The 27611-nt window shown below is 38.2% G+C and overlaps 1 long non-coding RNA gene across 1 annotated transcript in view; it reads left to right on the plus strand.

Annotated features, from left to right (window-relative positions):
• LOC122650095 overlaps window positions 1-27256 on the plus strand; it is a 34966-nt gene extending 7710 nt beyond the window's left edge. Inside the window, exons 2-3 of the long non-coding RNA XR_006331378.1 lie at window positions 14713-14728; window positions 26968-27256. This is a non-coding gene — a long non-coding RNA (uncharacterized LOC122650095). The remainder of the gene's footprint in view (window positions 1-14712; window positions 14729-26967) is intronic.
• Window positions 27257-27611: the final 355 nt, after the last annotated feature.

Here is a 27611-nt window from a genome sequence, read left to right on the forward strand (position 1 = left end):
GTTGGTCTACAGCACCATCTATGTCAAACATTTCCTCTCCCTTTTCAGACTCACATTCTGTACTTGTTGTTTCATTACTTTTCTGCTCTCTTATGTCCTCATTTCCTTCTTCTTCAAATCCTGAATCATCTTCACTTGTACTATCAAACATGTCATTTGATTCTCCTGCCATGTAATCATCATCTGATGTGTCAGTATCTTCCACTTCATCTCCTCCTTTTTCACTGTCATGTACATTACTAGCTGCAGGAACATATTGCTTAATGGTAGTAGAAGTTGTGCTAGAAGTCCTAACAAAGACACCACCTCTGCTTACACATCTACTTGACATGCCAACCTCTTCAAAAGCCATACCACTGTCACTCAATGTTACATTACTTTGATTGATAAATGAGATACTAACCGAACTTCTTTTAGGTCCTCCAAGAACAGTAGTGTGGCTAGAATCTGTCCTCACAATAGCATTCCCCACAACGGGTGTAATCATACTCCCAACTGTAGGTATAACCCCCATACCTACTGTGGACTGCCCCTCTCTCCTTACTATGGGTGTACCCCCTACCTACTGTGGGTGTGGCTGATCTTGCAATTGCACCACCCCTACGTATAGCAGCTTTTGGTGGCCTACTAAAACTTACTTGTCTCTGATTTTGACTCTCAATCAACTCAACAGGAGTAAGCACATCTGCTCGCATTTCTAGCCGATCTATTACAGTATCACCACCAATCACTCCCACTTTGTGTCCAGTGATGGTAGTACATCCAGTTTGCTCGGTCACTTGTACATCATAAACATAAAGATGTATATCATCCATTTCAGTGAACTCATCAAACATCTTTATTACATCATTGTCACTCTGCACATCTACATCTTTCATGGGTGTTACATATTTCACTTTAAAATTGACAGACATTCCCTTGGGTATATGACTCAAAACTGAGTTGTATATATCCCCAATCATCTCAAGATAACTAAATCTATCCACATCTACTAATTTAGATTCAGCCCTCATATAATGATACATCACCATGCAAACCGTATTAGCCATTCAACAAATTTATGCCTGTAATCATAAACAAAACTCAAATGCTTAACAAAATATTAGATTCAAGCATACAGTCAAACAGATTTAACAATTTAACAAATCAATGTCTTCTAGCATCAACACAAACAGTTTAAAAATTTTGTGGCTTCAAGTATGAACACAGACATGAAGGATGGGGGTTGGAACAGACAAATTCAAGTCATTGGGTTGGGTTTAATTTTCAAGAATTAGAAAGGATCGTACAAATCAGATTCATAGATTGAAAAATATCCTGGATCAATACTTTGCTTTAATCCATCCATTTCCATTCAATGGGTATTTTCAAGATTTCAGAAGTCATGCCTTTGATGTTGGTCCACTGTGAAAATCTGTTCAACTATTAGATTTGTACTAAAACTTGATAGAGCAGGGGTGCCTTTGATTTCCTATTAAATGTTTGTTTTCCCTCCCATAAGATTTTGGTTGTAGTTCATTTTGAGTGATGTTAATTAGGTAAAATACGAGTTTAAGGTATTATAGTATGTCACATGTAAGTGGCTCACTAGTTCCTTTAAAAGAGAATAAATAGGCCTTTCCAGTGGAAGCATGAAGTAAAAGAAAACCCTGTTGGAAAGGGGGGAGGGGGGAATAGGGTTGTGATTGATCTTACAGCAGCTGCCACTATTTTACTTGTATGTGCTCCTTTACCAAACCATGCCTTGATTGGATTTACCAAAATGTGTTTGCTTTTTGAGGTGTTATAATAGATTATCAAGAATAGCTTTAAAAGTCTTCTTTGGATAAACAATTAAACAACTTAAAAGGATTGGAAATACTCTAGGCTCAAAAAGTGGATCTTGCTATACCACTTGACATCATATCTCCTCTTCTTATTCTTTCTTTCTAAAGGCTAATGCTACCTAGTTGACCTTTTTTCTCCATATACTTCTTGCTATACCACTTGACATCTGTATATGGTTGACCCTTTTCCCATCAACACTATATCCTCCATAGATTTTCTTTCCCTTTTTTGCTTTCCTTCTTAAATTGTTCATGTATACTTGCTGGATGAAAATTAGCAATTCTTAATCCTGATCTAAGAAATAATAAGTGGATCTTGTTCAAGTTGTTTTCTCTTGTTGGTTGGTATTCTTAAACCCAAATCAATAAACAAATCAGGTTATATATGAGTGGTCCTTAATTTAGAAAATGGGAAAAAGGGAAAGATAGGTAAGGGTGGGTGGGTGAGTAGGGAAAAGTGTTTGCAATAGGTGAGATGACCCATTCTTTGGCAGCTACAGAATCTTAAATATGTCCTCTCTTATAAGACTTCTGGCCAAACATAACCCATCAAGTTATGGACCCAATTGAATGGTAACACTTTCATGATCCATTACAAATAAAGTAGCTACTTAGCTTCATTAAACTTCAGCTTAGAATGAAACTTATTGAATTAATATCATAAATTTAGATCCAATTATAAGAATTGTAAATAAATCAAATCAATAATAATAACTCTGATTTCAGAAACAATCCATGTATCTATACGTATTTAGGGAGAAATTTTATTCTTTCCTCTGTTGCAAACAGAGATCTGATCTGATTGAATTCTACCCCATATCCGATGGAAATAAAACTTATACATTACATAAACCCAAACTCCATATCTGATCCCTAAACTTCCAAATTAAGCAATAATTACATAACGAAATATGATCCAAAATCCAAATTCAACCAAAATCATAACAATTTCAACCAATTGAATAACAAATTACATAAACCCTAAACCTATTTTACCGAAATTAAACTTAACTATTTCACAAAAAAAAACCCTAGTTTAGCATCGTTTCAGTATACACAATAATCACAACGAGATAGACCTTAGTTTGTTAGGGGTTTTCACTTACAGTGTATATGAGGTCCTCTGATAGTGAAAGTTGTAGTAATGAGATGAAGACTTGCAGGTTCTCTGTTACAATCGTCGGTCCTTTCTTCTCCAAGAACAACGACGAAGATGAAGCGCAAGAGCAAGAGCAGAACAATTCCCTCACCTGGCTGCGAAGATGCAATGCACGAACGAGAGGAGATCAGTACCCTCACTGGCCGTGAAGATGAAGTGTAAGAGAGGAAGGTGACTTGCAGCGTTGAGTTGCAGGGATGAGTTGTAGGGTTGCCGCAAAGATGAAGTGTAACAGAGGAATATGGCCATATGCTTAAGTGAGGGCAAATGGGTCATTCTACCCTATCAAGGGGCAGAATGGTCCATAAGTTTTCAAAAACAAGGATCCGTTATGTTATAACGTCTCAGACTAACGGGAGGGACCATATTGGTACTTAGTTTGGAAAGCAGGGGGGCACATGGCATTAGTGAAAGTTTAGGGGGGCAACTGTAAGTTTGGCAATTTTTAGGGGGCATTTGGAAATAACCCTTTTTTGCTGCTACACTTGTTCTGCTACAAGGAGGGTGTCAGAACCTAGCCCGAACCGTTAAGACACCGATCAAAACCGGCCGAAAAAACCCGAGACTGAATCAAACTGATCCTTATTGGATTGGTTTTAGACTGGGGTAGTATGATGGGACCGGCTGAAAATCGGACCGATCGATAACAAATCGAAAACCGAACCGAATGAAACCGATAAAAAAATAATGAGTATAAGGTTATGAATAATTGAATTGATTTCAATATTAGTGAGCAAATTTATGGGTTGTAAGGGAAATTGTACAAATCAATGAGTATGAGGTTATGAAAATAAGAAATTGATTTGTAATAATGTTTCTTCCATTGATCTCCTTTTTAAGTGTGGGGCTAATGAAATATTTTAAGTAGTTCAAAAGAGAAAAAGAAGAAAATAGGCACAAATCGAATCCAACTTGTTTTAAAAAACCCGGTATCGAACCGAATCCAAACCGCTATCAACCCGTTATCATAAATCAAAACCGACACAAAACCAAACTGCACCGAAACCGAAAAGTCCTTATTGATTTGGTTTCAGTTTCCCTAAAGGCCACGTCGAAACCCAAAAAAAGGGACCGAAGCGACCGATTGACACCCCAGTGGCAGCCAAGGAAAAGGTATTTTAAAGGGTATTTTAGAAAATACTAAAACCTAAAAGGGTATTTATGAAAAGGAGAAGTGAATTATTCCAATTTCTTGGCTGCCAGCCTTGTAACAGGAACATTCTTGCTACAAGTGTAGCAGCAAAAATTTTCCAAGTAAACTATACGAATCAGAAAGAAAATTACAACATGTGGTGGCAGGTGGAACTTCTCAGCCATTTTTCAGATTATATTATATTATCTCTGGGATCACCAACTTCATCAACATTCGGACTTCTTAACAGGGATAATAGTTTAAACATCTCCCTCTTTTGCAACAACATTTGGCATATTTGGAATAGTTATTGGGATTTAAGGCAATCTAGATTCAATCCTAGAGACATTATCCTTAGAGCCATCGCCGGTGCAAGGGAACATGTTCAAGACTTTGATCGAAGACATCTAGAACAAGGTACCGACTTGTTAAGTGGCTACCACCAAGCATCCCGTTTGAAAAATTCAATGTGGACGGAGCTAGTCATGGTAATCCTGGAAGAATTGGAATCGAAGGGGTTTGTAGATCTGCAAATGCTTCCTTCATTGCTGCTTTTCAGTGGGCATTGGATGGAATTATGCATTGGTAGCGGAAGCCTTTGCTAGTTGCAATATTGACTGCTTCAAGCCTGAACATCAAGAAACTGATTATAGAGAGTGATAAATTGTTGGTTATTAGCATTCTCAGTAGAAATATCCATGCCATACCGTGGAGAATTGCTTCAATTATCAAAGATTGTTGGCAACTATCGTTTATGCTCGATGATATCATTTTCAAGTATACACTCAGAGAAGCCAACTCAATGGTTGACTGCTTAGCAACGCTTGGAGCAAGATCACAAGCTCCTCATCTTTGGCAAGTTTAGCTGCCTCATCTTATTTTTCTTCCATTGTATATTGACTCTTTTGGTACATTGTTCTAGCGATAATAAAATCTTTCATCAAAAAAAAAAAAAGAAGAGATTATTTGATATAACGGACTTTTGAGAAAAAACTTGGTGAGAGCCTTAATATCCTATAAGATTGAAAATATTTTCAGTGTTCAGTCCTCATGATCATTTGTCAGGCAATCCATCCTATCGCAACTATTAGTCCAAATATCGACGGTGGCTATGCCTAGATCTTTGGCTCTTAGTAGTCCACAATAGATGGTTCTTGCCTCAGACTCTTGTGCCCTCCCTGCAAAACTGAATTTCATTATTACCATGATCTGTTCGAAGAAGAACGATGAAGATGAAATGTTGAATAAAAAATTAATTAAATAGAAGGATTGAAGAAAAAACAAAAAACAAAAAAAAACCAAATGGAGTAAAAAATGGGAGAGAGAAGAAGCGGGTGGGTGCTTTCTTTTTAACTATTTTAATGACAAAAATAGTAAAAAATAGAAGAAGAATGCTAGGTTAAATAGATTAGCAGGTTACTAGGTAAAAAGGAATGTCAATTTGGATATTTAAAAACATGAGGGTAGAAAGAGATGTAAAAGTTTAAAAGCACGGGAGTATAAAAAAAAAAAAAATAAGGTAGGGTAGTTTTAATAAATATAGGCTAAGTGTAGGATAGTGATAGTAATTGCCCTTTTAAGGATCTTGTACGCTATATATTTATGAATGAAATCAAAGCATGACTCATACCAAAAACAAAAAAAAACCAAGGCATGATTAGACTTGGATAGACTTTGATTGTTGGGTTCCTATGATTTCTCTTTGGAGAAAAGAGGCGACTACTTCCTAATAAACTAGGACGTCATGGGTTCGTCCATGAAGCCAAATTATTCTATTCTTTAAGGAAGTATAAGGTAGGGTAGTTTTAGTAAATATGGGTTAAGTGTAGGGTAGTGATAGTAATTGCCCCTTTAAGGATCTTGTACGCTATACATTTATGAATGAAATCAAAGCATGACTCTTACCCAAAAAAAAAAGAAAAAAAAAAAAGCAAGGCATGATTAGATTTGGATGGACTTTGATTGTTGGGTTCCTATGATTTCTCTTTGGAGAAAAGAGGCGACTACTTCCTAATAAACCTAAAGCCAAATTATTCTATTCTATCCCATTGTTATTTCTTGAATATTTCTTCTCTATTTTATCTCTTCTTCCTACCGTGTACGTAAGTCATAACTCTGCCACCAACAGTCATGATAAATTTCTAGTGATGTGGGTGTATAATCGTTCGATTGAATTTTCCATTTCACATTAGAGAAATTTGCTTAATGATCCCAAGCTGTGAATGTTCTGGAAGGGCAGAAAAGCCTTGCGTACATCAGACAATAATACCTTTTGATAATAAATTATAAAGAAAATTACTTGGACACCCCCTATACTATGGCAATTTTGTTTACGATTACCAACGTTTGAAACAATTACTTGACATCCCTCGAAACCTGATGATGTTAGTTTGCTGTTAGTGTTTAATTGGAAATGTCCATTTTACCCTTATCACCTATTCAAAAGAAAAAAGTGAAATTGACAAATTTACCCCCTGCTTCTTCTTCTTCTTCCTCCTCTTGCAACCCCACCACCCCTACCCCCTACTGATTTCAAACCCTAATTGATTTCAAACCCCAATCGATTTCAGAAAATTTCTCTTTTCTTAAACAAATTTCAAATCAAAATAACCCAAAACCCTTAATCGATTTTCATATTAAGGGTTTGAACCTGAAAATCAATTAAGGGTTTGAATCTGAAGAATGGTGGATACTGCTGTTGACGGCGATGGAGGAGGAGGAGCGGTAGCCGCAGATGGTCTCTCGGAGATAGAGGCGGAACAATGAAGGAAGCAATTGGGGGTTTCTCTCTCGTCAGGTTCGATTCTTCTCCACTGCTAAATGCTTTCAAATAAGACAAAGAAAGGAGGTGTTTACAGATGTCTGCATTGGCTGAGAGTTCACACACAGCCATGCCGAAGCATGTAAGCAGACAATGGATATGTTTCAAAGCATTATAATTTATCACTTCACTAGATTTCAAATACGAGTTATTAGTGATGGGCCCCATATGTATAAGTCATTTTTCACATATACAGGAAACAAACCAGGGCTGCCGGTTTTTAGTGAACTCTCATATAAGCCATTTTTTCCATACATCAATCCAATCACCCATGAAAATGCAAGGTCTGCAAAAAGGGTTTCGGATCAGGAAAGGCTTTGGGGGTAAATCTGTCACTTCAGTACCCTTTTAGGGTAGTTTAGGCATTACAAAAATTTAACCGATGACATCATCACTAAACTAACGGACTTGACCAACTTGAAAGAAATGGTAAACTGTAGGGGGTGTTCAAGTAATTCTTTCAAACACTGGGGAGACTAAGTAATTAGGCCATAGTACAAGGGGTGTCTTAGTAATTTTCTCTAAATTATGTATGTTATTTTAAATTTATTTTTTAAACATCCTTTTATACCCCTAATTTAAAGATCTCTTGAGAATAAAAATAAGTGTCAAGTTTTAAATGCACTTATCGTAGGTGTCATTCAGACACCTTTAAAGGAGATGTTAGGAAAGGTGAGATGTTAGGAGCATACTAGACAAAATCTTTCATAATAAAGAAGGGAGAATGTTCTCTGTGCCAGGGGTGCAGGCTGCGCCCAGACACATGGGGGTGGGAACGATGACCACCTTGCCCCCCCTAAGTGGCAGGCCCATGTGTCTAGGCACAGCTTGCGTTGCGGCACAGAAAACATGAGCCCAATAAAGAATAATAAAAAGTCAAGTATAGAAATTCCTTGAAAAGTTTAATTTAGCAATTAGGCCACGTGATAGAGATTTTTGTTGATGAAAAAAGAAAATTAAATATTAACCAAGAAAAGACATTACAATGTTCATAGAACCAAAATCTAAAAGATCTGTCATGATCCCACATGCCCTTTGAGCTAGCAGATTAAACAAAAGACACACCCGATTAATTTAACAATTAGGCCACGTGATTTTTAAGAAAAGAGTTGCTTTCTTTTTGGGTAATTGTTAGGTCATAAACTCAAATAAAAAGGCTTCGGAAGGTCGAAGTCTCTCAGGTAATTTTTGCTAAGACAATGAAATCCTCGTTAGCTATGATCATGGCCAACCACATTTTCTTCCTTCTTCTATCTCTACTTGCAATAGCTGCTTCTGCGCAAGGTGAGCCAATCAGCATTCCTTCAGTTATCATGTTCTTTTTCTTCTCTCGCTCTTTTCCTTTTGTTTTGGTTTTTCATTTTGTGGGGGGCATCCAATAGGGGTGAAAATTTTCATTTCACAGGAGGTGGGATGGTCATTTCTCCCTTCCTGTGTAATCACTAAGACTCCACGCTGCCTAACAGCCTTCTTTCTCCCCCATTCTATATTTATATATATATATATAGCAAGGCTGAACATCGTTGTTGAAGAAGAAAATCCATCTAATTAAAGGGATCGATCAACATGCACTTCCAAGAATTTGTTGTATCATCTTTTAATTTGTTTCTTCCCTTGCCCTCCTTTTCTTGGTTGGTTGTTTTGTCCCCTTATCCCCCGGGTTTTGATGTATCTCTATTTTATTTTATGATTGTTTTGTTTCTTTCTGTTAGGGCTTTTGCCCTTGGATAGCCTCTTTGGCTTTTTTGTTGTTTGCTTTGTTTTCTCTCTATTTTTTTTTTTGTGTAAATATATTTTTCATTCCAAAAAAATATAAAAAAAATCAATCAGAAGTAATTACATTGGAAAATGATGGGTGTGTGAGTATCTTTTGAGCATATCATTATTTTCATTTTCTAAGGTTGACCTCATTTAGTTGCAATAAGGACAAGTTGTTGTATTTTTTATTTTTTATTTTTTCCATTTTCTACACTTTTTAAATCGTTTTATTGTATTGATCATCTTTATAAAGTATACATGTCCAAGAAGGGATGTCAATCGGTTGAGTAGAGCTAGTTTCGGTCGGGCTAGTTGGTCTTCCCCACTTTAGGACCTCGCACTACAATCGACCCGTTTAAGTAATCAGTCTTCATAGGCTAGGCATGATCCCATTTATAAACAGTCGGTCGACTACTGACCTTTAATCGAGATAAACGAGAGTTAACCGGGTTTTAACGGGCTTTGAACATGACGGGCTGAGTCGGGCTAGCACTTAGTCGGGCGCATGATTATAAATTTATAATGATCGATCTTTATGATTATTAGAAATGTTTGTGTTATTCATTTATGGTAAATTACAACTGAGGTATCCAATGTTTGAGAAAACTAGAATTATGGTACCGCATGTTTGAACTATTATTATTTTTGTAGCCTTTGAGCCTTTCCCATGGATTTTCGAATGGAGGTTCCACTTCCTATCTTGTTTTAAGTTCTAACTCCACGGTGTAGAGCAACATCGATCTAGTGCTTGGTAAAGAGCCGCCATTACCATTGTTGGCATAGATCAAAGCGGTGACCCCTCTTTTTCTGTCATTTCCAAGGGTTAGAACTTAGAAGTAAGGGTGTCAATCGGTTTGGTTTCGATGCGGTTTAAGAAATAGAATATAGAAATCAAAATCAAACTAAATCGAGAATAGGAATATATTTTCAAAACCAAAATCGAATCGATTCGTTTTGGTTCGGTTTTGGTTTTTATTCGATTTTGTATTCTGCTTTTTAGTGGATTTTTAATATGTTTTCATACTCAGTTTAGGTCCTATTTTAAATTTTTGTACCAACTTTTTTACATCATTAATAAATAAAAAAACCCTTATTTGTTAGGATCATAGTTCAACAAACTTTTCCCAAACATTGAAAATGGAAAGAAAAAAAATTATCTACTTTTGATTAAAAAATCGGTTTTAAGCATGAAACCTAAACCTAGAAAAGATTCCAGCATTGCCGCATTGGAAACTAAAACAAAAACCGAACCAATTTACTTCAGTTCAATTCAGTTTGATTTTAAACGGCCAGTTTCAGTTTCGGTTCTAAATTGACCCCCTTAATTAGAAGTTAGAACTAAGAAGAAGATTAAGGCAAATAGTGAAATGGGTACAGCAGAATATTATCAAAATTTATGCGTTTGTTTAGCTGAAAATTTGAGATTTTTCTAATGAAGGAAAGGCACCTGAAAGCTGCCCATAACGTAAAAAGCAAGGGCTCATTTAGTGATGAAAAATCAACAACGAGAGTATCGCCGGATTTTGGCAAGTTCACTGGCCAAAAAGTTGTTCAGTCACGATGGCATTGGAGACCAAATCAAGGCCGGATTTGGTGTAAGAATGATGTTGAATGCATGATTTATGGAGTAAATCTACTTGACCCATCAAGATAGAAAGCTTCACATTTGAAGATCTTGGTGAGTTTTCGTTGGGGTCACATTTTTCTATTGTGAAATCTAAGGTTGAAAGATGTAAAGTTTTTGAAATTACCATTAAAGACAGATTTCTCCTGTATTACACAATTACCCTTATTTCCTTATTTTGCTCCATTTAATTCTTTAGACTATTCTTATATTGGATTTGTCCTCTAAAGTTTATTTACTATTACACCCACCACATATTCTGTATCCCCTCTTAAATGGATCTAATCACTCGAAATATTTATGAAATAGCCATTGACATCATTATTTCTTATTCACTTCTGTGGGCCCATAGTGAACCCATTAAGATATTTTGACCTGGATTTCACATCACTCTATCATGCACTAAACATCATTCACAAGTGATATCAAAATAGAGTACAACAGCAAACAACGACTATCAAACATTAGGCATGGAAGGGAGCTTCATTACATAATAAGGCAGAACATTGATCATGTGTACGAGTCTTCAATAAAATAACACAGCCCTTTCTTCTATCAAATCAGTGGCTGAGATATCCAACAGACAGCATCAACTAGAACCTTTTCAAAAGCTTGGCAGAAAAGGCTGTCATTATATTTACAATGGGCAAGAGCTTCATCCAGGGACGTGGTTCCTGAGCCCACAGACAGGACGGGGCAAAATGACCGCCTTGCCACCCTATGAAAGGTGAAAATCCCGCCCAAGCTGATAGAGAAGCAGAGGAGCTGCATTCTCTTTCACTTGGCTGCATTCTCTATTACTTAAACTAATTTAGTGCTGTAAAACAGAACCGGATCAATATAATGTTGTGTCAATAATTGTATCCTAAATTTCCAACTTACAAAAATGAATTGTACTCTAAGAGCTTCCTCCAGTCAAGTGCTATATAAATAGAGTAGGTTGGGATTGCAAACTTGCCATATCGTCCTTCCTCTGCTGCTCTTGCTCTACCAACTTTTTCTCCCACTTCCTATCTTGTTCGGCAAAGTCTTCCCGCACCTCCTCCGACGTCCTCTGTTCATGCTTTTTCAGTTGTTTTTTTGCCCTCAACACTGGCTTTTGTAACCCCAACTTGATTTGGGCTTATGCCTAGCCCTAAACAGCGTACTCCACCGTGACCCTTGTCACCCAAAACTTTGCTTTATGTCGTCGACGGTGTTGCTGTCTTTTCTCAATTCTGGTGGCACCTGAGACATCTCCTCCACGAGCAGTGCCTAAACTAATTGTAAACCAAATTAGCAAACAAACAAGTTTTTACTGCAGCGGTAACCAATCCATGACAAAAATAATTACCATCTAACAGCTACAAGTGTTGGATCAAAACCAGAACTCACAAGTACCCTATGTCATTATCTAATGCAAATACTTGTTCAAAAAACACGTACCTCATCTTCATATATCTGACCAAAAGGAGGCTTCCTTCCAAGTACACTTAATAGTCTGAGCTTTTCTGTTTTTTTTCTCCCAAACACTAATCTCCTACCATATTGGAAAACATCATTAAAATATATCGGGTCAAAAGTACAACTTATCAATTCATTTTAGGGAAAAAAGTGTACCTGTTTTTTCTGACTTCCAAATAGATGAGTTACACCCACTGTTCTGCTGGAACTCGACCATCACAATGGGTTATGGCATCATCAAAATTGCCATATTTCTCCAATGTTTGGTTCTTCAATTCTAGTTTGTAGGCTCGCCACATTGTCCCTCTTTTTTATGCACATATTTCTTAGAATCTTATTGCATTGCAAAATTTTCCTACAAGACAATGGAGAAATAATGTAGAAATAATAATAAAAAAAAACATGTTCATAATGTGATTAAGAGATTGAATCTCTCACCAGGCTGTCACCATACCAGAAGTTTGAACCACCAACCCTCTTCGTGATGTCCAGGTACATATCTCCAATCAGAGTAGTTGACTGGCAATTCTTTGACAGACCGAACCAATGTGCCCAAAAACATAGAGAATTCAGTGCGCTTAGTGCCAACTAACTGCTTAGGGACATTTGGTCTCACCGACCACTTTTCTCCGGGCTTCATGGCAAGTGTTTTGAGGGCTCCTGATTCTTGAATACCCTCTTTTCGGCCCGGTGCCTACAGTTAACGGTTAGACCGGATTACTAACTAGTGGTGTCACTTTATGAAACCAAAGATAATATCTTTTCAAAAATAATAAATAAATGGTAATACTTGATGAGGCTCCTGCCATACTGGTACGATTAGAATTAGAGGTTTTCATTCGCTACACTTGCATTGCAACAAGATCTCAATGACAGTAAGTAGATTTATTTGGTAATTTTGAACTTAAAAATAAAAGTAAATTTTTAGACAATAAACTACTTACCAAAAAATGTATATATCAAGTAGGGCTGTAAACGGATCGGATTCGGCGCGGATAGTGCTATATCCGCATCCGCATCCGATTAGCTATCGGACGGATTCGGATAGTATTAAACGGATATGGATCGGATATTTTATCTGTTTACATGTAAATATAGCTTTTCGGATAGCTATAGCCTATCCATATCCGTATCCGCATCCGTTTAGCTTTCGGACGGATTCAGATAGTGCTAAACGGATACGGAAACGAATTTCGGCTATTCATTTACACCTCTAATATCAAGTACAATAAAAAAAACCCATTACTTTCCAACAAGAAGACCCATAAACCCAACCTTTTTGAGAATCAAATATGAAGTTATGAGCAGTCACATCAGTTAAGAATCTTCACAATTGAGTAATAGAAAACTACAAAAAAATCTAAGTAAACAAGAGAAGCACTTAAGAAATAATGTTCAAGAATATGCATTTAAATAAAGAGATTTAAAAAAACAAAAAAACAAAAAAGACAAGCACATAAGAAACTAAGTAAAAACACAATCAGCCTTTAAAAGCTGAATTGGACTCCACTAACTTAAAACAAATAAAATATTGCCACTTAAATTGAACCACATAGAACCGGTTCAATTGAACTAAACCAAAAGACACTTAAAAGATCCAAGTAAAAACCACATAAAAGAACTAGGCCACGAGTTGGCCTCTCTTGGGCTTCTTTCTATGGCATGGAATGAGGTCTCGCTGAGATGCCGAGATCATGGTAATATCTTGTTTATTTAAAGGTCCGAGAGGAGACCTTATACAAAAAAAAAAGACGTCGACTCGACTAAGATTTCGTGTCTCAGTCAAGCTCTAGGTTCGACCGAAACTAGATCAAACCCAGTTATAAAAGGCCCTTATCTCGACCGAGACCAGTCGAGATTTCGATAGGTCTTGGTGGGAAAAGTAGTGGACTTAAAAAAATTGATCTCTTTTCCCATTTTTTGTCAAAAAAACGATGGATTATTCCAAGAAACTCTTGGAAACATCGATCTACAACAAGATCGCCAGATTAATGCTTATTTAAGTTGTTTTACATTAATTGTATCCTTTCTAGTACTAAATTATGTGTAGAATAAAGCCTATTAGGGACCATGTATTTCGTAGCCTACCAAACTAAGGTCTGAAGTCAAACTCCTATTTGGATTTTGAATTTTCAAAATCTGATAGTGTCATTGTGTTTAAATGGCCCAAAATAGACTGTAGACCAAGTTTCAAGACCTAACTAGGTCAAAACCCACCGAAAGCAAGCAACAAGTTCAACAAAAAAAATGCACCAACTCACCGAGATATAAGTCCAACTCGGTTCCTGCCTGGCCAAAACCAGGTCTGAAACCGAGAGCTTGAACCATGTCCTACGACTGTATGCCTTCAGATCTGCATCAAGGTGTCAATCAATGTTCCTTCCATGTTTGTTCTTGTCATATTAAGATAAGTATCACCATCATCCACTTGTCCCATGCCACTATGTTGCATTGTCGTTTGTTGATAATTTAGAGTTTGGACTTCAAAGACATCACACTCTATATCATACATATCATGTATCGATGCTTTTAAAGCAACAAACCAACCACGGTCTTACGGTATGGCACATAAAATACTTGCTCTATTTGATTTGGGAGGACAAATGGCTCATCAAGTACATTTTTGCCAGAATGCATCAACTAAAGTTCACACCTGTAAGCTCAAGTCTTCTTTAACAACCCCCCTTGTATCAACCTAATCGCCTCAAAATAACATTGTTCTCAGATTCTCAGAATAATCTAACTCAACTTCCTTCAACACCATACTAGAGTACATTTCCATCAATGGGCCGATCATCTGTAGAATTAGAATAGCTTGGGTGCTATTGTCGTTACTATGACCCCGTTGTTCTGAGACCGTCAATTGGTTTCACGACCATTTGTGTGATACCTTATACCATTATATACGTAACCCTTGTATTTTTTTTTATTTCCCAATTTGGTCCTCAGGCAACCATTTAATAATGTCAAGCACTATACTCCGCTTTGGCATAGCCTGTCCGCCTATACAATTCAAGCTTAGTTATTATTAAACTAACAGGGAAATTATCAGCACCACCCCCTGAGGTATGCCATTATTTTAAAATACCCAGATTCTAACAGGGTTAACACTATGAAATGCAATTTACTAAATTACCCTCTACACTAAAATACTCACCAGTTCCAGAGGAGGGCGTGCATTGTGGTCCTCTCATTCGCCGCTTCTTCACTGTTAAACAACGCCATGACCCTGTCATCGGAGACCAGCTCCGCCACCACCTTTGCCCTCACAAGCGACCCATCTTTGCCACTGCCACCGGCTGTGCTGCCGCTGCTCCCGATGAGTTTGTGGACCACCGTAACCGCCACTCCAGTGCTGATGTGGCACCTTCCCAATAACCTAATCCAAACCCAGTTCTTAAACTGGTTGCTGCATCTTAAACACTTTCACCAAGTTCACAAGTCCCCCCTAATAAGAAAAGCAAGCTCCCAAATATCCTCATCCAAACCCAGTTCTTCCCCTGCAATTGGCATATCTGCCAAAAAAAAACATACATGATCAATACCTGAAACATCCAAGGACAGAAGTTCTTCAAGAGGGGGGGAAATGGGGGAATAATGGAGGGCTAGTATCTATGGTTTGCATCTGAACCTACTTTAGCTTAACTAGATTTTATTACTTACCTTTTTACCAATCTTTAAAGTTCAAATACTGAAACAGAAACTCACTATGACTTCTCCAGCATCTGTCTTTCTGAAACTCCACTTTCTGGTTCATTATGTAAGAGATGGATGAATCAATGTCCATAAGCCTTAATGCCACAGCAGCAGTCATTTCTGGTAACCATGGAAGTACCGCAACTGATCCATGAAGTGCCAAGAAATCATCCACAGCACACTCTGCAGACCTGGAAGAAGCTAATAATTCCTTGGTTGTCTCAGAATTTGATGAGAGGAAGTCCTGTTTAGTGGCACTCTCCAACACAGTCATTATCTGCAAAGAAAACACAAAAACAGCAGTTACATATTTGGGATGCCTTGAGATTAGCTGTCTTTAGGTCGTCTTCGGCAGTAATGGAGGATGAGGAAATATGACTAAACCAGTATGTTGGGGGAAGAGGACTGGATCTTCCGATTCATCTTCGTCACTGTTTGAGGGCATGTTTCAGGTTTCCCTGGAGATTAAAAAAAAAACGTATCAGATTCTTTTGCTGCCTTTATTCATGAAATTACTTCAAGAAAATACGAGAGAGAGAGAGAGAGGAAAGGCATCGGGAAATCCAGCCTTACCAGAGACAGAAGAGGTGATGCAGCCATGGTTTTATGGGTTTCTTCCTAAGAAATCAGAGTCCAGTATCATTACTCTAGACATCGGTGGATAGCTCATTCAAACCACTAGACAAATCCTCACCCAAGCGGGAGCTGGACTCGGCAAGGGAGGGGAGAGGGATGCCATGGTAGTCGGAGACGGAGAAGAAAGGGGGAGGGAGGTGAAATTACAAAAACATCCACACTTCATGTCATAACAAGGGCAGCATTGTCTTTAAGAAAAAATTTACCTGCTGACATCACTACTTAACAGTTAAAAGATTAACCCCATTAGAATCTGGGTTATGGTTGACATTTGTATACTTAGTGTGGGTGCTTTAAAATAATGGCATACCTCAGGGGGTAGTGCTGAGTCCTTACCTTTTTGCGATTGGATTACATCAGGGTTCAGCCTTAAGCCCTTACCTTTTTGCGCTTATCATGGACGATATAACCAAGAGCATTCAAGACGAGGTTCCATGGTGTATGCTCTTTGCCGATGATATCGTTTTGGTGGAAGACAAAAGAGGGGATTAACTCTAAGTTAGAGCTTTGGAGGTCAACCTTGGAAACAAGAGCCTTTAAGATTAGTAGAATGAAGACGTAGTACATGATGTTTAATTTTAGTCACATTAATGGATACTGATATGGTGTGAATTGAGGAAAGAGAGGTATCGCAAAGTGACTATTTTAGATATCCGGGGTCAATCATAAATAAAGAAGGTGACATAGAGGATGATGTTTCACAGAGAATTAAAGGGATAAAAATCCTTTGCAATGCACAATCTGGCAGTGCACTAGCGCAGCGCTCTTGAGTGAGCGACACGTGGTGAAAATGAATCCAACGGTTGTGAAACGTTTCTTTCACTCCACTCCATATTACCCATTGAGTAGACCCGATTGAAGGGATTACCCGTTCCAAGAAGCAAATGGGTATCGTCACTACCGTGAAATGAGGATTTGAAAATGGAAAAGAAAATCTTTCTTCCACAGATGATTGTTATCCTTCTGCTTCCATTTTGGTTCTTGGTGTTGCTTCATGAATCTTCTCTTTAACAGGGGGGATTGTTTTGATTTTGCGATCAACGTTTCCCTCTTTTAAAGAGAAGAAGAAGGCTCTACCTAACATTGGAGAGGGTTTCCTGATGCACTTACGAAAGGGTTCCCTCGTAAAGTTTCTTAATGGAGAAAATGGAGGATCGACTCTAAATTAAGGTTTTGGAGTACTTTTTGGAATTGGAGACTTGGATTTATGGATGGATTTTGCAGAGGATTGCCTTTTCCCGACAATGGCGCCAAAATTTGATCGTGTCGTTATATGATAAAAAATAAACCCTAAATTATTGCTAGAACAGTGGTAAGAAGGGATCGAATCTATGGGGAACTGAAAGGTTAAATTTACTAAAATTGATGTAAATGTTGTTTTGAAAATCAAATTTGCAAAATTTAAAACTAAATTAAAACTAAGTAAAAGCTAATTAACAAAGTGAATTAATGAGAACAAACTATCCTTCGGTTTTGAATCCGTTTTGGCATTATTACCTAATCTCTGGCGCATACTTCGGTTCACTAAAACTACAAGTTCCAATGCAACCACAAAAAGAAATATGATTCCAGGCTACCCTAAGTATACCCTATCCTGTCAAGCACTATCGTCTACCACTTTCGCTTGGCATGCTTAGTTTGATTGGTTAAAGGCAATCTTCGGTGTTTGCCAAAAATCACATATAGAGAAACCATTGTTTGAATAGAACAAGTGAATCACAGAGACAAATACTTTAAACTGATTTAACTATTTAAATCATCCACAAGGGAAGGGGTCTTTAACATCAAACAATCAAGTATGCTTTACAACCAGAAATGTAATAATAATACCAAAACTTCATCTAAACCTAAGAATAGAAAGGAGACTTAGCCGCTCATGGAGCGAGTCAACAAACAACAACAACAATGGTGATTTTCCATGAAGTGAGGTGCGAGGCTGCTGAAACGATGATGGTGTCGTGATGCTTCGCTGGTTCCAAGTAAAACGTCCAAGAGGAAGAAAGGGATTGAGAAGAGAAGAAGTCCTTGGAACACAAGTTTTTTAGGACTTAAATATTGGGTTAAAATTGTTAAAGAAGGTTTCTTGAGTTGTTTTCGTGTGCAAGAGGAAGCAGGAAATAAAATGGAATAAAAGAGAAGCTTCCTGAAAGTCTGTGTGGCGATAGGAAAGGAGTAAATCCCAGTTAAAATAATAAACAAAACCGTGGGAAAAACAAATAAAACCATGGAAACCTGCGGCTAGTTGGGAAGTTGGGATTGGGAAAGGCAATCCTTTGCAAAATCCATCCATAAATCCAAGTCTCCAATTCCAAAAAGTACTCCAAAACCTTAATGTAGAGTCAATCCTCCATTTTCTCCGTTAAGAAACTTTACGAGGGAACCTAATGTAGTCCTAGATAGGTAGGAGACCTACTAGGAGCCAAACAACAGGATCAAATAACAAAAGGGGCTGCTGGTTCGAATGGACAGCACTAGGATTTAGGTCAATTCCTAGGGTTCGGGTAGGATAATGGGAATATAGTTTATACGATTAAACTAGGCAGGTTTTGGGGAGTTTAGAAAGCTAGATTTGGTTAGGTTAAGATGAGAATTCAAAATTCCAGAAATTAGGGTTAGGGTTTTAGATTTTGGGTTTTAGAAATTAGGTCAAATTTAGGGTTTTGAAAGACAAATATGGGCAGCAGCTTGGGTCGAGTGTAGGGAGTGTTAAGGAGAGGCTGTGGTTTGAATTTGAAGTAATTCTAATGGTTAAATATGGCTGGGCAGCAAGATCTAGGGTTTAATGGAGTTAAGGTTCATGGGATTCAAACCAAAATAAAGGGGATTGATTGGGGGAAAGGATGAAGAAGAAATTGGGTGTCAAACTTACTGGAGATTCCACTGGCAGCAGCTTGAATAGATGTGAAGGATAGAATCACCTTCGAATTGAAGAAGATCCTCCCAGCCGTCACAGCGTAAGGAGTCAACCGGATTCCACCAGTCCCTTTCCACCTTGATAGAACCACAAGGATGCACACTCACAAGGAGCAACACTCAACAGAGCAGGGCAGCAGCAATGGCAACAAACAAAAGCTTTTCATTAATCAAAATTCGTGTACAATGCTGGCCTCCCTTACAAACTTATATAGAAGACTCAAAAATAGACTTAGACACTAAAAAGGAATGGCCTAATCCTATCCCTAACCTATTAGGTAATTTAAATTGACTAGGAAACTAAAATACTAAAGGAAATAGACTCAAAACATGGCTGGACTTATAGAGTCCTAATCCAGCCCAACTTACATCACATGACCACTTAACCAAGTCACATGATCATTTAAATTGAACCAATTGGATGCAACCAATTTGAACCGGTTCAATTAGAAAACATAAAAATAAACTAAGATTGGGCTAATCTCGTATGCAACCTATGTACCCCTAGTTTAGGCTCATTAAAGTGGCCTAATACATAGAAAACCCTTGGGAATAAAGGTCCAACATGTATATAACCCAACCCTAGGCCTATTTCTAAAGACATAAGCCAATATCTATGATGAACCTGCATCAACTCTCCCCAACTTGAAAAAATTCGTCCTCGAATTTTGCAGTGATGAGGGGGAATCAACATGTGATCAACAGCTTTGACCATCCCCAAACAAAATTCCGATGAGGCAAGAACATTGGGGATAAAGTCTTCAATGCGTGGAGCTTTCTCTTCGAAGAACCATGGTGGCATAACAAACTCTAAGCGTTCTGCCTGTGAATCAGCAGCAACTGTCAATGTCTCGTCCATAGAGCCTTCAGTGTTAGCAACTCATCTAATGCATGAGACACCAGCTCCACCTCTTCAAGAGCAGCATCTTGAAGGTCATTGTTTTCCTTTGGAATGCTCTCAATCAGCTTTTCATCTTCTACTGGTTCAGCCTTATCTATATTGGTTTCTTCAATATAGTTCACTTCAGTAGGATCTTCTGTTGGTGCATCTGCCATTGGTGAAACTTCAAACACAATCGATGCCACTTGCGTTTGAGTTGACATGTTCGGCAGTCCCTGTGGCTGTATAGTCGATGTGGTTACCTTTGGTTGTAACCCTTTTAGAGTAAATAAATGGTATAGACGGTGTCGATCAGGTAGGACACACAAGTTGTTTTCAGGTTCAATCCAACCTTGTCACTCGTCCAACCAATCACCACCTACTGCAATAAAACTCTTTGAATGCCGTACCGGCTGACACCAAGCACCATCATGGTATGAAGAACACTCAAATTCAACACAAACTTTACCTGTAGGCATGATGCAAATCTCTCCTGATTGGGGCAACATATCCACCATGGATTGTGAAATAATGTTGTTACGTCGCCTCTCATCAACAATTAATATGGTTGTGCTCCCATTGGGTAGACCAAGGTTCGAGAACTCGCGAGATCTCGCCGAGTTTCTCGGATTTTCGAAATCTCGAGACGAGATTGCCTGCGAGTCTCAAAAGTGCAATATCTCGGCGAGATCTCGGATCTCGGTTTCAACCCATTATTTTAACCCACCAACCACTTAAATACCTTACCTAATTGGACAAAACTCGACATATCTCGGCGAGATCTCGGATCTCGGGTCCAGATCTTGGGTTGACCCAAAGTTGAGGCTTCGAGTTGAAAAAAAAAAAATGCACCAACTCGGCGAGATCTCGACTCGTCTCGGTTTTTCCAAGAGTCGAGTTGGCACCGAGACCCGAGTTTTAGTACCTTGGGGTAGACGAACTCGGGTCTTAAAAACGAATCGAGGTGGGTCTTTCGAGCCTTGGTTGGAGCTTCCCTCCGCCATAGCTCTGATACCACTTAATGTAGTCCTAGATAGGTAGGAGACCTACTAGGAGCCAAACAACAGGATCAAATAACAAAAGGGGTTGCTGGTTCGAATGGGCAGCACTAGGATTTAGGTCAATTCCTAGGGTTAGGGTAGGATAATGGGAATATAGTTTATACGATTAAACTAGGCAGGTTTTGGGGAGTTTAGAAAGCTAGATTTGGTTAGGTTTAGATGAGAATTCAAAATTCCAGAATTTAGGGTTAGGGTTTCAGATTTTGGGTTTTAGAAATTAGGTCAAATTTAGGGTTTTGAAAGACAAATATGGGCAGCAGCTTGGGTCGAGTGTAGGTGGTGTTAAGGAGAGGCTGTGGTTTGAATTTAAAGTAATTCTAATGGTTAAATATGGCTGGGCAGCAAGATCTAGGGTTTAATGGAGTTAGGGTTCATGGGCTTCAAACCAAAATAAAGGGGATTGATTGGGGGAAAGGATGAAGAAGAAATTGGGTGTCAAACTTACTGGAGATTCCACTGGCAGCAGCTTGAATAGATGTGAAGGATAGAATCACCTTCAAATTGAAGAAGATCCTCCCAGCCGTCACGGCGTAAGGAGTCAACCGGATTCCACCAGTCCCTTTCCACCTTGATAGAACCACAAGGATGCACACTCACAAGGAGCAACACTCAACAGAGCAGGGCAGCAACAATGGCAGCAAACAAAAGCTTTTCATTAATCAAAATTCGTGTACAATGCTGGCCTCCCTTACAAACTTATATAGAAGACTCAAAAATAGACTTAGACACTAAAAAGAAATGACCTAATCCTATCCCTAACCTATTAGGTAATTTAAATTGACTAGGAAACTAAAATACTAAAGGAAATAGACTCAAAACATGGCTGGACTTATAAAGTCCTAATCCAGCCCAACTTACATCACATGACCACTTAACCAAATCACATGATTTCTTAAATTGAACTAATTGGATGCAACCAATTTGAACCGGTTCAATTAGAAAACATAAAAATAAACTAAGTATTGGGCTAATCTCGTATGCAACCTATGTACCCCTAATTTAGGCTCAGTAAAGTGGCCTAATACATAGAAAACCTTTGGGAACAAAGGCCCAACATGTATATAACCCAACCCTAGGCCTATTTCTAAAGAAATAAGCCAATATCTATGATGAACCTGAATCAGAACCCTTTCATAAGTGCATCAGGAAACCCTCTCCAATGCTAGGCAGAGCCTTCTTCTTCTCTTTAAAAGAGGGAAACGTTGATCGCAAAATCAAAACAATCCCCCGTTAAAGAGAAGAGTCATGAAACAACACTAAGAACCAAAATGGAAGCAAAAGGATAAAAATCCTTTGCAGAAGAAATCTTTTCTTTTCCATTTTCAAATCCTCATTTCACGATAGTGACGATACCCATTTTCTTCCTGGAGCGGGTAATCCTTCCAATCGGGTCGACTCAATGGGTAATATGGAGTGGAGTGAAAGAAACGTTTCACAGTCGTTGGACTCATTTTGGCCACGTGTCGCTCACTCAAGGGCGCTCCGCCAGTGCACTGCCAGATTGTGCATTGCAGGGGATTTTTATCCGAATTAAAGTGGGATGGATGAAGTGGAGAGATGCATCCGGAGTGCTATGTGACCGACGCATTCCTTTAAAACTTAAAGGAAAGTTATATAGGATTGTTGTTCGACTGGCCGTGATGTATGGGGCAGAATGTAAGGCCGTTAAGAAGTGTCATGCTGATAAGCTTTGTGTAGTAGAGATGAGGATGTTAAGATGGATGTGTGGGAAAAAAAAGTACGGAACGAATATATAAGAGCGGACTTGGGAGTTGCCCCTATAAATGAAAAGCTTTGAGAGAGTCGTTTAAGGTGGTATGGTCATATTCAACGGAGGCCTAAGAAAGAGATTCCAATTGAAGGAGCTAAAAGAGCTAGAGGCAGACCTAAAAGGACCATAGGAGAAGTGGTGAGGAAGGACATGCACAGTCTAGGTCTTGTACCAAACCCCATTTAGGCTATTTAACTGAGAATCTCTTTCCACATGTTAGGTTGTACCTCTTTCCTCTTTCATTTTCCTATTTAATTCCCATCTATCATTTGTCTTTCTTCCTTTTGCATTTTTCATCTCTTTCCTCATCCCTCTTCTCCCATCTTTTCTTGCCCTTTTTAATTGGTTAGAACTTTGTTTTCCCTATTTTGTTTTGTTTGGATCCATGTAGATGACCTAAGGGTGTCAAAACCTAGCCCGGACCGTTAAAGCTAACCGAAAAACCCGGACCAAACCGAACCGATCCTTGTTAGATTGGTTTTGGACTGGAGTATGACGGAACCCGCTGAAAATCGGACCGCACCGAACCGACCGATAACAAACCGAAAACCGAACCGAATGAAACCAATAAAAAAATGAATATAAGGTTATGAATAATTGAATTGATTTCAATATTAGTGAGCAAATTTATGGTTGTAAGGAGAATTGTTACAAATCAATGAGTATGAGGTTATGAAAATAGGGAATTTGATTTGTAACAATGCTTCTTCCATTGATCTCCTTTTTAAGTGTGGGGCTAATGAAATATTTTATATAGTTGAAAAGAGAAAGAGAAGAAAATAGGCACAAACAGAACCCAACCCGTTTAAAAAAACCATGTACCCAACCAAATCCAAACCGTTATCAACCTGTTATCATAAAAAGAAACCAAACTGCACTGAAACTGAAACTGAGCCGGAACCGAAAATTCCTTATTGGTTCGGTTTCGGTTTCCCTAAAAGCCACACCGAAACCGAAAAACCAGCCCGAACCTGGACCGAACTGACCGATTGACACCCCTACCTGAACCCATTAAATTGGATAAGGCTGAGTTTTTTGTTGTTGTTGTTGTATCAACAGATCGAGCTTGCCTATTTGGCAAGATATCAATTTGCTCGATGCAATGTGAAAATCCAGATTAAGGATCTCATATGCAAGCAGGCCCAATAATCAAATCTGTGATGAAATCTAAGATAAAGGAAGCAACTGTTCAGAGAAGAAATCAGAATGATGGAAGGGAAGGAAAGGGAAGGGAAGGGAAAAGAGATGAGATCGATCTTCTTGGGAGAAAGAAGAGAAGAAATCAGATTTGGGATACCAATCCTGATTAACAACACCAAAACTCTTAGAAAAAACTCATTCTTTACTCAAATCATCTTTAATTGATGGTACATGTCTTTTCAAAAATTCCTAATTTGACTCATAAAAGGGCTTCTAATCACTTTAACACACTCAATAAAGTAAATAAACTCATAATAGAATTCTATTTAGCCATTAAGTACCCTAATGTAACTCAAACACTCAATTTAACAACTAATCTCGTGTACTAATATTCTCTCCACTTTATGGGCTTATAAATTGGGGCCATTACATCAATAAACCAAAAAATAAGATGCCCGAGGTCTATAAAACCCAACCATGGGCCAAAATAAAGTCTCTTGAGTCCCAATTGATCCAAAATGGACAATCTTAACTGCATCAGTGAGGCTTTGGAAGTTTATTATTCTAGTTATTTTCAAGATTAGGAATTGAATTTTTATTGGGATTTTTGTTTTGAGATATTTCTAGAAGAACCTAGGTTGTAATCGGTTGAATTTATAACTAAAGAAATAGGTCAATAACTAGCAAGTCGAGTTTGACAAAAAAGAATGAGTTTGGTTAAAATAAATAATGGCTGTTAGATACCGTTGAGGGTGAGATACCTAAGCTATGAGAGGGAGAGAGAGTGAGTGACCCAAGGAAGAAAATGAGAGACTCAATCCTGTTTATCCTTCTATCCTATCTTCTATTTTTCATTTTTTTTTTATTTCAATCGATTTCATTGTGTGATCTGCTACAAGTTCTATAAATGATTAAGGAATATCTGCTGCAAGTTCAACTATTGCCCAGTTTTTGAAGACCAAACCAGCATTAAACTTTGTTCAAGAAGATTCTGCCAGGCTAGGTCCTTCGTGATCCAGCTCTACATTATTTGGTACCAGAGCCTACCATGATCAGCCATAAAGATGGACGTGCACAACAAGAAGCTTTGTCAAAGAATTTTCTAGGGGGGGTGGAATTGATGCAGAATTGGTACATCGACTGGGTTTCAAACTGGGTCCATACCTGGCCCATATTGTGGGATTATTTAATTCCAATTTCCCAGCCTATATTCTGCCCAAGGATAGCTATCGGCCAGATTTATTTGGGGGGAGAATATAGCTATGGATCTTGCTGAATTGAAGAGGTATTAATTCCAGGTCGACCAGCTTTATTTGGAGAAATATTTTCCAGATTTTATGGCCATCAAGCTTACTGATTTCAAGGAGATATTTCCATAATCAAGCTTGCCATTTGGAAGAATATCAACAAACAACTAAGGAGGAGATAATGATCAGATCGTGTGGGCCCCATGGCCAACTAGCTTGGATATAATTGACGAGATCTTGTGGACCCCATGGCCAGCTACAGTTAAAGACCAATGCTATTGCATGGAAGGCTGTTAGATAGGTTAGTCTTTGTTTCTAATTAGGATATTACTCAGTTATTTGATGTAATTAGAGTAATTAGGATATTAGGATATTAGACTTTGTTTTGAGGGCAGAAGGCGTAACCAATCTCAGATTTGGGTCCTAGTTCAAAACGAGCTCAATGCCCAATCATCCATCTTCTCCCATCGTGTGTCCTCGATAGAGGATCTCATACAATCTATGTGCATGAATATGCCGCTTCAGCACCGAGGTACGCAGAGGATGTTGGAGATTTTTTGGGTCTGTCCTCCAAACCAGTGCAAACTTAATGTGGATGGTTGTTCCTTGGAGAACCCTGACAGGTAGGGAGCAGGTGGCATTATTCATAATAACAAAGCAAGGGTGGTTTTCTCTTTCCGGAATTTTCTGGGAGTGAAATCCAACTTTGAGGCAGAATTCATGACGCTCATCCAGGGTATAGAAGGGAGCTTGAGATAATTTAGGATTATTTTTTTCTCTATTGCGGAAAAGACTAAAAAGGAGGTATCCACCCAGATTTGGTGAGATCATGACAGTTTGCGTGGAGTACTTTGAATCCAAGAAGGTTGCTGCCTTGAATGGGGTTTTAGAAGTTTACTACTTTAGTTATTTTCCATATTAGGAATAGGAGTTTTATTGGGATTTTTATTTTGATGTAATTAGTTGAATTTATAAATAAAGCAATAGGCTGATAACCAGCCAAGTCGAGTTTGAAAAAAAATAACGAGTATGTTTAAAACCAATAGTGGCTGTGAGATACAGTTGAGAAGGTGAGATGCCCAAGCTATGAGAGGGTGAGAGGCCCAAGGGAGAGAGTGAGACTCAATCCTGTTTTCCTTCTTTTTTTTTTTTTAATTTCAATCGATTTCATTGTCTGACCTGCTCTTCTATTTTTTTTAATTAAATGTAACTAAATGACTGAGGTTTCAAAAACCAATACCAATACAGATCTGCCAATACGGCCGATCCAATACCGATTCCTAAAACCATTCTTGAGACTCAAAAAGTGGTTTTTCAAGGGGAAATTACGTTTAAAGTTTATTAGATGTAAGAAATCTTGTACCTGGTGTTGGGCTGTTTTTTCTTTTGAGTCATAGAATGTCATCCCAATGTTCATACACACACACACACACGCATAGATAGAGAAAAAGAGAGAATATATAAGTTCTAATTGAAAGATCGTTAATTGCATGAAAAGAAATAGACAAACCTTAGAATTCTCTAGTAAATCGTTGATCCGATTTGGGCACACATCCTCTATATCCTTGATTAACTGAGATGGAACGATGATTACACGTCCATGCATGACACTATTTTAATGACTAGATTGATCAATGCTTTAGGATGGGTTAAATAAGAACAGCCAATACCTTGAATTTATAAAGCAAGAGAGGAGATTGTTCTATGGAAAACTCCACATCAGCGATAACTACGATGCACCAATTAATAGAGTTGTTTAGTCCCATAGCTATTATTTGGCCATAAATTATCTGCAAAACAACAATTATAGGTTAACCAATAAAAAAAACAATTATAGGGTAACTCATTCTAAAAAATAAGATCCGAATGTGAATCTTCCATCATATACAGTTGTTGCCACCACTCCATCCTTGCAAGGAGGTTACCAACATACAATTGTTGTTTTCAATTCAGTTGGCACTCTAAATTGCCTTAAATGAAAAATGCCATGGTGGTTTCCACTTTTGCAACCTCAATTACAGGATAAAGGTAGAACCAGATGCAAATACATGAAACAGAAACCAGTTTATAAGGATGAACTGTTGAGCATAAGCAAGAATACTCTGCCCCTTTAATGGACTTCTTCCTCCATGCAACCATCTTTAGTACATGAGTCATTTCTGCGGACCATGGTAATGAAATAGTTTAGAATCAAGCCCACATTGTAATCTTCAAGGTAGAAGAGAAACATGGGTAAGACAGAACACGGAAAAAGGAAAAAGGAAACCGAATTAGCTAACTACTGTAGCACTCTAAATGACCTAGATAGATAAGTCCACACATTGGATTAAAGGAAAAAATAGGTCATTCTTGTTCCATTGGCAAATGCCTATCCTTTTGCCTTGATTTATACCCATAAGATCCCCCCCCAACCCCCAAAGAACTCCACTAGGCTAAATTATTTAACAGCTAAGACTAACATGCTTTGTCTTTCCATCCCCCCCCCCCCCCCAAAAAAAAAAAAT

Source organism: Telopea speciosissima, chromosome 2, assembly GCF_018873765.1.
Source record: "Telopea speciosissima isolate NSW1024214 ecotype Mountain lineage chromosome 2, Tspe_v1, whole genome shotgun sequence".
In the NCBI taxonomy this organism is placed as follows: domain Eukaryota; kingdom Viridiplantae; phylum Streptophyta; class Magnoliopsida; order Proteales; family Proteaceae; genus Telopea; species Telopea speciosissima.